The following is a 13,683-nucleotide window of genomic DNA, read 5'->3' as shown; positions in this document are numbered from 1 at the left end:
GTTGCTTATAAGCTGTTTTCAGCTTTTTTGAGTGTTTGGCTGGCCAGCTTAAAGTCATTTTGTGCTTAAAATAAGCTCAAAAAAATAATTGGGCCTATTTGACTTAGCTTATCTAAAGCAGCTTATAAGCTGAAAACAGCTTATAAGCCAAAAAAAAAATAAGTTAGACTACCCCAACTTATTTTTTTTTAGCTTATAAACTGCAAACAGCTTATAGGCATAAGCCCATCCAAACAGGCTCTAAGCTAGAGAATCATAATGCAAGTACAGGAAGTAAACTACTCTATATTTACATCAAAAGAGACCTAAACTAGAGCAGGTCCATTGCAGCACTTTGGATCATGTCACTGTCGTGCGCGTAGGGGCGCTGGCACTATCATGCGCACGCGGGCGCTGGGGCGCTGACGGTCGGGCACTGGTGCGTGCTGCCTAGCATGGGCACTGACTGTAGGCGAGCATTGAGGGCGCTGCTTGCTGACGGGCACTTTGGGCACTACCGGCTGGTGGGCACGGTCACGAGCAAACGATGGGGCGACATTAGCATAGGCGTTCTTGTCGCTTGGCGTGACCGAGACCACGAAGTTGTCCATGGCACAGGGGCCATGGGGTACGACCAAGGGGTCATTGGGCATGGCAGTAAAGCCACCCATGAAATTCTCCCCCACCTGATTTGGCGACGTCCTCAGAGCCTTCCTTGCAAGGTAATCAACAATCAAATCCTGGAAGGCTTTCAAGTCTTTCACCCTTTCCCATGTGTTCTCCTCAGCATCGCATCCTATCCATTCCACCAGGAACTCTTGATGGTTTTTCTGTGATGCATGAATCACCCGATCATCAAGTATAGCTTCTACAACTCTTATTTCGAGTATTTTGTTTGCCCGAATACCGGGTATTGTGAGCTGGCTCCTTGAGGGATCATCCTTGTCTTCTTGAAAAGGTTTCAACAGACTAACATGGAAAACAGGATGGATCTTCCGCCAAGCTGGGACATTAACACAGTAAGCCATTTCCCCAATGCGTTTCCCAATGGACAAAGGTCCAATATATTTTTACAACAGGCGGGGGTCATTAGTCCCCTCAAATAGGTACCACTTTGGGATTTTCACTATCACTTTGTGACCGACTTGATACTCCACAAAATGGCGATTCTGATCAGCATGTTTCTTCATCCGCTTCTGAGCTTTCTCAAGATAGCTGCGCACTATCTCTAGATTCTGCTTCCATTCCTTAGATAAGCTAGCAGCTCTAGGAGATTTAGACACATTTGGGGCATCAACAGTATGTGGGAGGAGTGGTTGCTGCCCAGTAACAATTTCAAAAGCGCCCTTGTTAGTACTCGAGCTCTCTTGGGCATTGAAACACAACTGAGTAGCATCCAAGAGCTTCACCCAATTCCTCTGAGAACCAGTCACAAAGTAACGAAGATATTCCTCCAGCATGCCATTGAATCGTTCCGTCTGGCCATCAGATTGAGGATGAAAACTCGAACTGTGACTCAACTTGGAGCCCATGCACTTGAAGAGATGGGTCCAAAAGTTGCTAGTGAAGCGAGAATCGCGATCACTAACAATATCCCTAGGCAGACCCCAATATTTGACAATGTGAGCGAAGAAGAGTCGAGTCGTCTCTTCAGCTGAAACATATTTAGGGGCTGCAATGATTGCAACATATTTAGAAAACCGATCCACCACAACAAGAATTGTGGTCAGATCTCCGACCTTGGGCAAACCGGTGATAAAATCCAGCGAGACACTTTCCCAAGGCCTCTTTGGGACAGGTAGAGGCTGCAGCAAACCCGCTCGAGTTAAGCGATCGAACTTGTCTTTCTGACACACCAAAAAAGTCCTCACATATTGAGCAACATCGTCTGTCATCTGGGGCCAATAATAAGCATGACGCAGCAGCGCCATGGTCCTTTCCTCTCTCAGATGACCCGTCCAAAGAGTATCGTGGCATTCCTTCAGAAGGAACCTCCGCAAGTCGCCTCCCTTAGGAACATAAAGACGGTTCCCTTTCACTCTGAGAAACCCATCTTCCATATAAAACTGGCAAGTTTTTCCCTGCTCCGCAAGGCTAATCAAATGTTAAGCAGCAGGGTCTTTAGGGAGCCACTCCCTTATCTGATCCTTTATTGGGGTGGAAAATTTGCTTCCCCTAAGGGCGGCGAGTAAACACACCGACGCTAAGTCAGCCCTTCGACTCAGCGCATCAGCAACCTGGTTGGTCTTTCCGCTTTTGTACTCCAAGTTAAAGTTTAACTCTGCGAGAAGTTCTTGCCATCTGGCCTGTCGCCCGTTCAGCTTTGGCTGGGTCATGAAATGACTGACAGCCGTGTTGTCCATCTTTACAACGAACAGGGTCCCCAACAAGTAGTGCCTCCAAAGGCGTAGACAATGGACGACAGCCAATAATTCTTTCTCATGGACAGCATAGCAACACTCTGCACCCTTTAGTTTCCGTCTCTCATAAGCAACAGGGTGCCCATCCTATAATAGCACCCCACCCAAGGCGAAGTCTGATGCATCAGTCTGTACTTCAAAAGGCCTGGCCAAATCAGGAAGGGCCAGGACTGGGCTACTAGACATAGCCTTTTTCAGCGTATCAAAGGCTTTCTGGCGCCTGGGAGACCAATCCCACGGCGTGACCTTCTTCAAAAGTTCTGTCATCAACACATCAATCAGCGAGTAAGCTTTCATGAACCGGCGGTAGAAGTTGCACAAACCAATGAATGAACTCAGGTCGTGAATATCCTTGGGCGGTCGCCAGTCTGCAATCACCTCGATTTTCTGTTGGTCCATCTTGATCCGCCCCTCCTCGATGACGTGACCAAGAAAGTCAATCTGTTTCTGAGCAAAGGAGCACTTAGACAGCTTCACATACAATTCGTGCTCCCTTAGCCGAGCCAACATCTTTCGCAGATGCCCAAGATGTTCCGCCAGGGTCTTGCTATAAATTACAATGTCATCCAGGTAGACCACCACAAAATCGTCTATATATTCTCGGAAGACCTGGTTCATCAAAGTGCAAAACGTGGCTGAAGCATTCGTCAAGCCAAATGGCATGACCAAGAAGTCATACGACTCGTATCGTGTCATCCAGGTCATTTTCTGTTCATCACCCTCGGCAATCCTTACTTGGCAATACCCTGTCTTAAGATCAATCTTACTAAACACCATTGCACAACCCAACTTGTCGAACAGATCCACCATCAGCGGGATAGGGTACTTATTCTTCACTGTGATCTTCTACAGGGCCCGATAATCAAACAGAGCCTTAAGGTACCATCATTCTTCTTTTGGAACAAAACTGGTGAACCATAAGAAGACTTCGATGGCACTATAATCCCTGAGTCCAACATTTCCGTCATTTGCCTCCGAAGCTCGGTGAGCTCAGGTTATGACATTCTTTAAGGTGCGCGAGCAGGTGGCTTCGCACCCGGCACCAGGTCGAGCTCATGATCCACATTTCTCCTTGGCGCCAAGCAATTTGTCAGCTTCTGTGGCATCACATCTTTAAACACCTTCAAGAGCTTCTTCACAGCCGTAGGCATAGGACCAGAAGAACACTTAATATCCTCAATACACAAGGTAGCCAAAAAAGTGTGTTCTTGTCTCTTAACTCCCTTGTCCAGTTGAAATGCTGATATATTCATGTCCTTTATTTTTCCTGGTAGTGCAGGGATGAGACAAGTCTTGGCCCCATTTATTTCCAACACCAACAGTGCATCCGCAAATAGCAGTGGGATGACATAATTTTCCTTCATAAATTCCAATCCCAGTATAAGCTTGAAACCATCCATGATGACTATGGACATATTCATCTTGCCTTCCAGAGAACTCAACTTAAACGACACTCCCTTTAACGCTCCTCCAACCGGTATAAGTAGAGATTTGATTGCCTTAACACGACCCCGGCCTTTCTCCACGACGAGACCAAAATACTCACCTCAGTGAAAGCTAGATAGTTGTGGGTTACACCTGTGTCCACCATGGCCTTAACAAGCTTGCCATTTACTCGCATATCAACGAACATTAACGTCTTGTTTTTGCCAACATAGTGTTTGAGTTTCTCCTTTTGTGGTTTCTTTGCAGTACTCGAGACAGGATCTTTCTTCTTTCGAAGGCTGGCACTAAAATCGCCTTCTTCCTGGTATATAGAATTAAGAAACTGAGTGAAGGCACCCATAGGTTCCTCTTCCTCTCATTCCTCAATCTCCTCCTCTGCCTGGCTCTGTTGGGCAGCATTCAACTTTCGAACTTGAGGACACTCAACCCTCATGTGTGTCCCACCGCACTCGTAGCATCCGCCCTTCGGAACATAAGGCGTTTTCCCATGATTTTTATTTAGAGACGCAATACTCACGCTGCCAGAGGAAGAAGCCCTAGAATGGTTTGATCCTCGATCTCCCCCACTTCTATTAGGACCACCCCTGTTGTTGGGTTGGCCCCCTCTTATGTTTCCTCCTCGAGAAGGTTGTTGTGGCTTGTCCTTTCGAGCTTTCACCTGGTAGTCAACAAGACACTCAGCAGCTTGCATTGCCCTTGTCACAGTGCCCACTCGCTATCTTTGCAGTTCTGTGCGGGCATAAGGCTTTAGTCCTTCCATGAACGTGAAAATCTTGTATTTCTCACTCATGTCTCAAATACTCAGCATGAGCGCGGAGTACTCACGTACATAATCCCGAACTGACTTGGTCTGGCGCAGCTCCCTGCGCGCATTGTACTGAACATTTTCTGGAACGAATCGTAAACGGATAGCCGCCTTCAGTTACTCCCATGTCATTAAATTCTCTTCACCAGCACTGATGGCTTCAAACTTTACCCGCCACCAAAGCTTAGCATCACCTTGCAGATACATGGTAGCAATTGCTACTTTCTTCGGTTCCTCCAACTCCCCCACAACCTCAAAGTACTGTTCACCGTCAAAAATGTAATTTTCAACTTCTTTGGCATTCCGAGCACCGTAGTAGGCCTTTAGCTTCGGTATCTTGATTTTCTATGGCATAGGTGCGTGGTTTCCAGCACCCCCACCTTGATTTCCTCCTCCACGGAGCACTCCATTTAAGGCCACTTGAAAGATATTAAGCTGGCCTGTCAACTGATCAATAGTTTGTTGCATGGCAACAATGTTGGCTGCATCCTCAGCTCTTCCTTGTCACAACACCTCCACAATTTGTCGTGTTCCTTCAAAATCACGACTCATGTGTACAATGTTAGTGTTGGTCGTCTGCGTCCTACGGTCCAAGTCACCTATTCTTTCCTCCATATTGGCCCTCAGACCGGGCATAGTATCATTCAACTGTATCAGTCCATCGACAGCTACTTCGAGGTCCGCAATGTGTTCCCCTTGAGTCCTCACCATAACTGGCAATGAAACCCATCAAAACTTTTTCCCTCGTTTGCTAGCCAATCCAAAACTTGGCTCTGATACCAAATTTTACGCGGCGCCTTCCTGAGATGATTGGAAAGGCGACGTAAGGCTAAGTAATCCGACTTTCGTGTGATCATTATCCGCCAACCTGAGGTCCTCTCTACACGCTAGACTAGATTATTAGTGCCGTGTAGGAAAACCGTTCCGAGACAAAAAAAATTACAATGAAAGAATTGAAAACAAAAATTGCTTGCTTGTATTAACAGAGACTTAATTACAAGAGAGCTGAGGTGTTCGAGGGGCAGAGAAAACCTTTGCAGAAGAGTTGAATGCTTTTTGATTTCACCAACTATATTCCCCCTATATATACTTTAAAAAGAAAAACCCAAGTTACAGGACTTGACGTGTCTAAGCTAGAGAATCATAATGCAAGTACAGGAAGTAAACTACTCTATATTTACATCAAAAGGGACCTAAACTAGAGCAGGTCCATTGCAGCACTTCGGATCATGGCACTGCCGTGCACGCAGAGGCGCTGGCACTGTCGTGCGTGCGCGGGCGCTGGCTGTCGGGAGCGCTGGGGCGCTAATGGTCGGGCATTGCGTGCAGGCTGCCTGGCATGGGCGCATGGGCGTTGACTGTAGGCGATCGTTGAGGGCGCTTCTTGCTGACGGGCGCTTTGGGCACTGCCGGTTGGTGGGCACAGTCACGAGCAAACGATGGGACGACATTAGCATAGGAGTTCTTGTCGCTTGGCGCGATCGAGACCACAAGGTTGTCCATGGCACAGGGGCCATGGGGTGCGACCAAGGGGTCATTGGGCATGGCGGTAAAGCCACCCATGACATAACATATGCACGAACCATTAAAAAATCTTGAAAAAGTGAATAACGTAAAGATGTATTACACCAATAACATGACTATGACAAACAATTAGAGTTGTAAAAATGATACTCTATCCTAATAATTCAAAGATAAAAATGACTATAATATAAAGTTATTGATTTAAGATCTAAACTAGATAACAAATTAATACTCATTATAATACAAATAGCCAGAATAGAATCTTCAAAACATTATCTAAACTAGAGCGATACCAAAATAAATTCTAAAACTAAAAACTAATTTGAAAAAGATAGATTGAAGAATGCTAAAAAGATTTTGAAGAAATAAAGCATAAAGAAAAAAAATGCAAGCATAGTAAGAATTGGAGGACAAAACTCTTTGCTTTGTAGTTTGCAATTTGCATAAAAAGGTCTAACGTGTATTTGTTACTCCGTAAAATACAAAGAGAAAATATTATGAAATTAGGATAAACAATTAGATTTTTGTTTTTGACTTTTTGATATTTTTAGTTTGAGAATTTACTATGAGTTAACTTTTGGATATTTAACATTTTGAAAAAAGATTTATTAAGCTGTTTTGGCTCAAATTTGAAAACGTTCTCAGTGCTTCCACCCCAAATGAAAGCCCAAAATATTTGGGCTTATGCCCGGAAGGTTGGGGCGTACGCCTCACGATATTTACTCCCTGCACGTACGTCTCAAGGCATTTTTGGCACGGCTCGCCTCAAAAACGCCTTTTAAAACATTAGGCTCAGGATAAAGTAATAATAAGCAGGTCAAATAGGGAAAAAACGAGCAGTAGCTACAACAAAACGGTATGCTAAGTGAAGAACAAGAGACAGTAAATAATAATAGAAATCGAAGGATAAGAACAACATAAGAAATACTATGACTACAAGTAAGGAAGGATAACCGAGACAACGTTCTACTACCTACTAATCTTCTACCCTAATTTGTATCCTCCACAACCTTCTATCTAAGATTATGTTCTAGGTAAGTTACAACTACGTCATGTCCTGTCTAATCACCTCTCCGAAATATTTCTTAGGCCTACCTCTACCTCTCCTAAAGCCATCCATACCAAACCTCTCACACCTCCACACTAGGGCATCCACGCATCTCCTATTTACATGCTCGAACCATCTCAGCCTCGCTTCTCACACCTTGTCCTCCGTCGAGGCCACTCCCACCTTGTCCCGGATATCTTCATTTCTAATCTTACCTCTTCTAGTATGCCCACACATCCACCGCTGCATCCTTATTTCCGCTATTTCCATCTTCTAAAAGTGAGAGTTGCTGGCTGGCCAACACTCTGCCATATACAACATAGTTGGCCTAACCACCACTTTGTAGAACTTGCCTTTGAGTTTTGGTGTCACCCTCTTATCACACAAGACTCCGGATGCGAGCCTCCGTTTCATCCACCCGCATCAATATGATGTGTGACATCATCGTCAATCTCTCCATTACCTTGAATAATAGACCCAAAATACTTTAAACTTCCGTTCTTTTGAATGACATGTGTATCAAGCCTTACTTCTACGTGAGCCTCACGCATCATGCCACTTAACTTAAACTAAGTATTTTCTCTTGGTTCTATGCAACTTGAACCCTTTAGACTCCAGGGTCTGTCTCCAAACCTCCAGCTTAACATTAATAAATTCTCTTCCATCATTTATATAATAAATTCCTTTCAAAATTTTCAATAACTATTTGTTATTTTTTTATCTTCTCTTATTTTCTACTCCCTCTGTCCCAATTTTTTTGATACTTTTTGCTTTTTGAGAGTCAAACTTCTTAATTTGACCCTGCATTTGAACATACAATCTTTACGATTTGAAACAAGCTCCATAATGTTGGTTTGTGAAGCTGTCAAGCGTTTTTCTTAAATATGAGTTCAAACAGTCGTATTCGGATTAATCTCTCTTCATTATACACCAGGATAGTGTGCAGCTCATTGTTTTAGTTTATGTGGATGACTTAATCATTTCTGGAAACAAGCATAGTGTCATTGACCAGTTCAAAGACTACCTCCGCAAGTGTTTCCACGATAAGGAATTGGGTTCCATGAAATATTTATGGGAGTTGAGGTTGCCATGGGTCCAGCCGGGATATTTCTGTGTCAACTAAAGTATGCCTTGGACATAATCTCTGAGGCTGGATTGTTGGGAACTAAAGCCATCAGCACTTTCATGGAACAGAATCACGACTTGGCACTGGTTGGTGGAGCCAATTTGTTAGATCTGGAACCATATCATCGATTAGTCAGGAGACTCATATATCTCTGTTTCATCCGACAGGAGTTATCATATTGCATGCATGTTCTATCTCAGTTCATGCAGGAACCGAAGGAAGCATACTAAACGCGGCTCTCTGGATGGTGTGTTATTTGAAGAAGAACCCGAGACAAGGAATAGTGATGAGGAAGGATTGTGACCTTCGTGTGTACGGATGGTATGACTCAGACTAGGCAGAAAAGCCCACTACCCTAAGATTGCTTACCCGGTGGTTTATCAAGCTTGGAAATTCGTCAGTGTCTTGGAAGCCAAAGAAGTAGCATATTGTCTCCCGTTCTTCCGCAGAGGCAAAATATCGGTCAATGGCGATAATGGTATGCGAATTGAAATGGTCGAAAAGAATCTTGTGTAGTTTAGGAGTTGAACATGAGTATCCGGTTAATGTGTACTGTGAAGCGGCATTGTATATTGCCCGAAATCCAGTCTTTCATGAACGATCCAAACATATTGAAGTCGACTGTCATTATGTCTGGGATGAGATTCAATCGGTAATATATCCCCCAGCTACATGCCAACCGATGAGCAGTTGGCTGACGTATTTACGAAGGCGTTGGACAAATCGCAGTATGAACATTTACTTGGCAAGTTAGGTATTCAGAACCGTCATGCTCCAAGTTGAGGGGTATTATAGGAATTGTAGTCCAATTAGAATAGGGTTACTTTACAATTATGGTAATATAAGAATTGTAATCCTATTAGAATAGAGTTAATTTATAATTATGGTAATATAGGAATTGTAGTCCTATTAGAACAGGGTTACTTTAGGCGATGACTTACTTGTATATAAGGAGGTCGTATTGTGAATTAAAAAGCAGAGAGAAAATTCTGCCTAAATATTCTAGTCTCTGTACCGCTTTCGCGTTTCTTTAGATTTTAGTAGGTATACATACACTATATATCTATATAATGTCCCCGATATCATATGAAAATAATACAAGTGATATCAACTTGAGACATAAAGTAAAATTTTAGAATCACCACATTTCGATTCAAGTCCTCTAAATCGATATGGCTCGTGCAAAATTCGGTGTGCACCATTGATTGTGAGCTAATAAGCTGTGTTAAAACTATACCTAAATACATTACTATTACTAGTTTCTATTTATCAAAACATGCAACTGTTTCTTCGTAAAATCAACTTTGACATCTAAAAATATTTTTTAACACTTGATACCGTACCAACTACTTTTAATAAGTTAACCCAAAGGGGCTCTTAGTAGTTAAAAACATTACAATTATGAGTTAGGTTCTATTTTCTAGGTGTTGGAAATGTTAACAATATTAATCAGTAAAATGAACAAAAGGATAAAATCAACTTATCGGATCACCGCTGCATCGTGGCAAGCCACTGCCTTGATAGAGATTTTGGACCAACTACGGTGCAAATTGTGTAGCCCGGTTGCTCCCCAAGATTCCACAACACTTCCAAACACTTGTCCTAGTGACTGAAAGTTTGGAGTTTGCACAAATTGAATTGCCCGGAAATTGGAAGGAAAGAACTGCCAAGAAAAGAAGAGATGACTTTTCTATGTGTAAGTAATTCACCAAGAAGGCGAATTTATACAGGCTGAAAATCTGAAGGGTTCAAAGAGGATTTATTACCCATTAACTCAACCATTAAGAGACCTTAATGGCTATTAACCTGACCATTTAAACCAGCCAATAAATCAATCATTAAACAGGATCTGTTCTATAGGCTCGTACCACCTTATCCTTGAGTTCTAAGGAGACATGAAACCAAGTTTGGTGGATGAGTTGTGGCCATTAGATCATAGCGTGATTAATAGCAACCATTGCTCGTTGGTTGATGGAGCCGTAGACGATCGCTCTCAGCCTGGTTCGTCGGGCTTGAGATGGTCTCGTGGCTGTCTGACAGACTCCTCATATCTTTGTAAGGGGAAGTACTCCTTACCAAAGATTTTTGCATACCCAGAGCTTGAACCTAAGACCTCTGGTTAAGGGAGGAGCAGCCCATCCACTGTGCCACATCCTTTGCTAAGGAGCACTTCCCCTTAATGAGCAACCCATCCACTGTGCCACATCCTTTGCTAAGGAGCACTTCCCCTTAATGAGCCATTAACATGGCTATTCAAATCAATATCAATTCAACCTTTAAATGAGAATTGAGTATGAGAGGGGATAATTTATTTATTCGTTGCATTGCACAAGGTTATTTTCAACAATCCCCCACTAATGGAAAGATAAAGAGTAAGAACAAATTCTGGGCAAAAGAAAGGAACATGTACTTAAGTGTCAATATCTTTTGATTTGAATTAACATGTAGTGAAATGAGGCAACAACTAATATCCACAAAGTGAAGTACTCTTGAACTGAATGGACATAAGTTGAGACCCCCACAACACATACCATATCCTTAATTTCGTGCAAACTTCGCAATACTAACAAAGTGCATTTATGGCCATACACCAAACCCCGGGTCTCATGAATGCTTTAGAAAAACAGCTCAAGTTTTTCATAAAAGGCGGTCAAACCTTTACACTCACGTAGGTGATTCCATCAAGTCTATCTTCAACATAGAATACCATAAGGCTACAAAACCATTAAGAGCAAGCTTAACCTTTCTCATATCAAGCGGCGAATCCATTAAGTGCTTCTCAATATCACCCCACAACGGGTTATGGAAACATTAAGAGTAAAGCTCTAGTAAATCCATCAAGTGCATCTCAAACACACCCCCACAACTGGCTATGGATTAAGAGTAAAAATCAACCTTACAAAACACTATCACACGCCATAGGGATAGGAAATTTAGTGTATATTGACGGCCTATATAGCTTCGTTTGACCACAAACGGGTATCCACCATATTACCTCAATCCATAGGCTTTAGCCCTATCCCCCTTGACATTTTAAGGATTATTCTCTTTGCCAAATTTTGGTTAAAGAATCCGCCAAACTTTAATTTCTCGCGAACCTCACAAATTTCAGGGAAATAACACCAAGCTTCAACAATTGCTTGACAACATCATGTCTAATGCAAATGTGTCTTTTTCTAGAACAGGAGATACAAAAAAGGTAATAAAAGAGGCGCATAGACCAATTTGTACACACTACTCTTAGTAATCTCAAATGCCTCCTGGGGGTGACAATGCAAAGAAACTAGTGTAGCTTGTTCCCCCACTACGACACATCTGCCAATATTTGAGATAAAAATCATCATATACAAATAATAACATATGAATTATTTCAAGACTAATATATGCACTTGCAACACTCTTTTTAAAGCGTTCTCAATTATGCAAATCACATTTTTCATGATGATTTTTTTTTTCCATTTCATTAATCCCCACTATTTTGAGAATTTAATAAATATTATATCATGAAAATATAGCACACATTAATGAAAAATATTTAGGTAAAAATATAATTTTACCTTTTCATTTCTTGAGTTTGATAGGTAGAAAAGTGTTTTACCTTTTCAACTCACAACACAGCTTGTAGAGAACTTCTACCTTGATACTCGCTGATTTTTCAACTTTTCATCACCTCGACATCCACAAAAGAGATGTAATATATCTTTCCACCTCTACAAATTGTGTTTTTGAAAGCAGCTAAGTCCGAATGCACAAGTTCAATCAATACTATTTTTCTACTCGTGATAGTCTCAAAAGGCCTTTTGCCATGTTTTGCTTCTACACAAATTGGGCACTTAAAAATTCATCAGCATTCATCGCAAGGATTAAACCCATATTTCTAAGTCCTTTAACAAGCAACATTAGCATAGCCTAACATACTCTGTCACAGATCAATAGACTCAACAATATAGGCGGATTTGAGAGTGCTTTCATCATTAATGATCTCTTAAAGTGTAGAGAAATTCACATTTTCGATTATGACACATCCTTCACAAGAGACATTAAACAAATTATCACTCTTTAAAGGATAAATATTTTCGATAACCCCAGCATTAATCCTCTCTTACAACTATAGTGGTGTGCTCAATTACGTCACTACTAACAACATGAAATTTATATGCATCACTATTTTCAGCGTATCCAATAAACATTCAATCATATATTTTAGAATCTATTTTTTCCCCTCCTAGGATCAGATAACATAATCTTAGCAAGATATTCCCTCACTTACAAATATTTCAGGTTGGGCTGATGACATTTCCTCAATTTTTTACAAGGTGCTCCAATTTTGTATTTAGCAAGCATATACAATAGCTTTTCTTAAAAAATTATTAGTGCACAAGTTCAAAGCAATCAATCAAGCAAGTTGAAAGCGATTGTTATTTTATAAAATATTGATCAGTAGCATATGGAGGGGTAAAATAACTCTATACATATTTCGGTGATGAAAAGTAAAATACTTTTATTTCCTCTCTAAGAATGTGGTCATGAAATAAGGGGAAGCGCTCCTTACCAAAGATTTTTCCATACCCAGAGCTCGAACCTGAGACCTCTGGTTAAGGGAGGAGCAGTCCATTCACTGCGTCACATCCTTTGATAAGGAGCGCTTCCCCTTAATGAGCCATTAACATGGCTATTCAAGTCAATACTAAATCAGCCTTTAAATGAGAATTGAATATGATAGGGGATAATTTATTTATTATTTGCATTACACGAGGTTATTTTCAACACTAGGCACATTTCTTGCTATATTCTTTCGATATATTTTAAAATTTCTTGTTTTATTTTTAGAGTAGGAACGACCATCCTTTTTAAAGATTGGGTATATGACTTTGGAATTTGATTGGATAGGATTAAAGGGAATCCTACCTTCGGAGGTATCATCAATCTACGACTAGGAATATAAACCAAATGTACTCGTGATATGTTGGCTAGTTGACGTGTCGTTTTATGAAGAAGTTCAAGTACAAACAAGAGGTACAAAAACTGAGTGGTTGAAAGTGAGAGGAGATAAAAGAAGAGTCGTTTTCTTGCTTTATTGATATTAATCTTGTTTCCACATAATTATTTAAAAATATGGAAAAGATTAATAGATTGTCAAATTTAGAATTGTATTATTATGATTCGATTTGTAACTCTATAATTATTGAACTAACCTATGTATAATAATGTTTTAAGAAAATAAATACAAACAGTGATGAAGTCAAAATTTCCGATAACTAAATTAAGAAAAATAAAATATGTCACACGTAATATTTGAATATGCTATTTCTCTTATGTTAAAAAGATTCAAAAA

At 41.1% G+C, this 13,683-nt stretch overlaps 1 non-coding gene across 1 annotated transcript; it reads left to right on the top strand.

The window, feature by feature from the left end:
• The first annotated feature begins 10,179 nt into the window (after positions 1–10,179).
• LOC132616241 (small nucleolar RNA U3) lies at positions 10,180–10,391 on the top strand. Its single transcript, XR_009573058.1, has one exon. It is a non-coding gene; the product is annotated as a small nucleolar RNA U3 (small nucleolar RNA).
• The last annotated feature ends 3,292 nt before the right edge of the window (positions 10,392–13,683 follow it).

Source organism: Lycium barbarum, chromosome 10 (assembly GCF_019175385.1).
Source record: "Lycium barbarum isolate Lr01 chromosome 10, ASM1917538v2, whole genome shotgun sequence".
NCBI lineage: Eukaryota > Viridiplantae > Streptophyta > Magnoliopsida > Solanales > Solanaceae > Lycium > Lycium barbarum.
The sequence above is the reverse complement of the archived record's forward strand: the minus strand, read 5'-3'. Positions and strand labels throughout refer to the sequence as shown.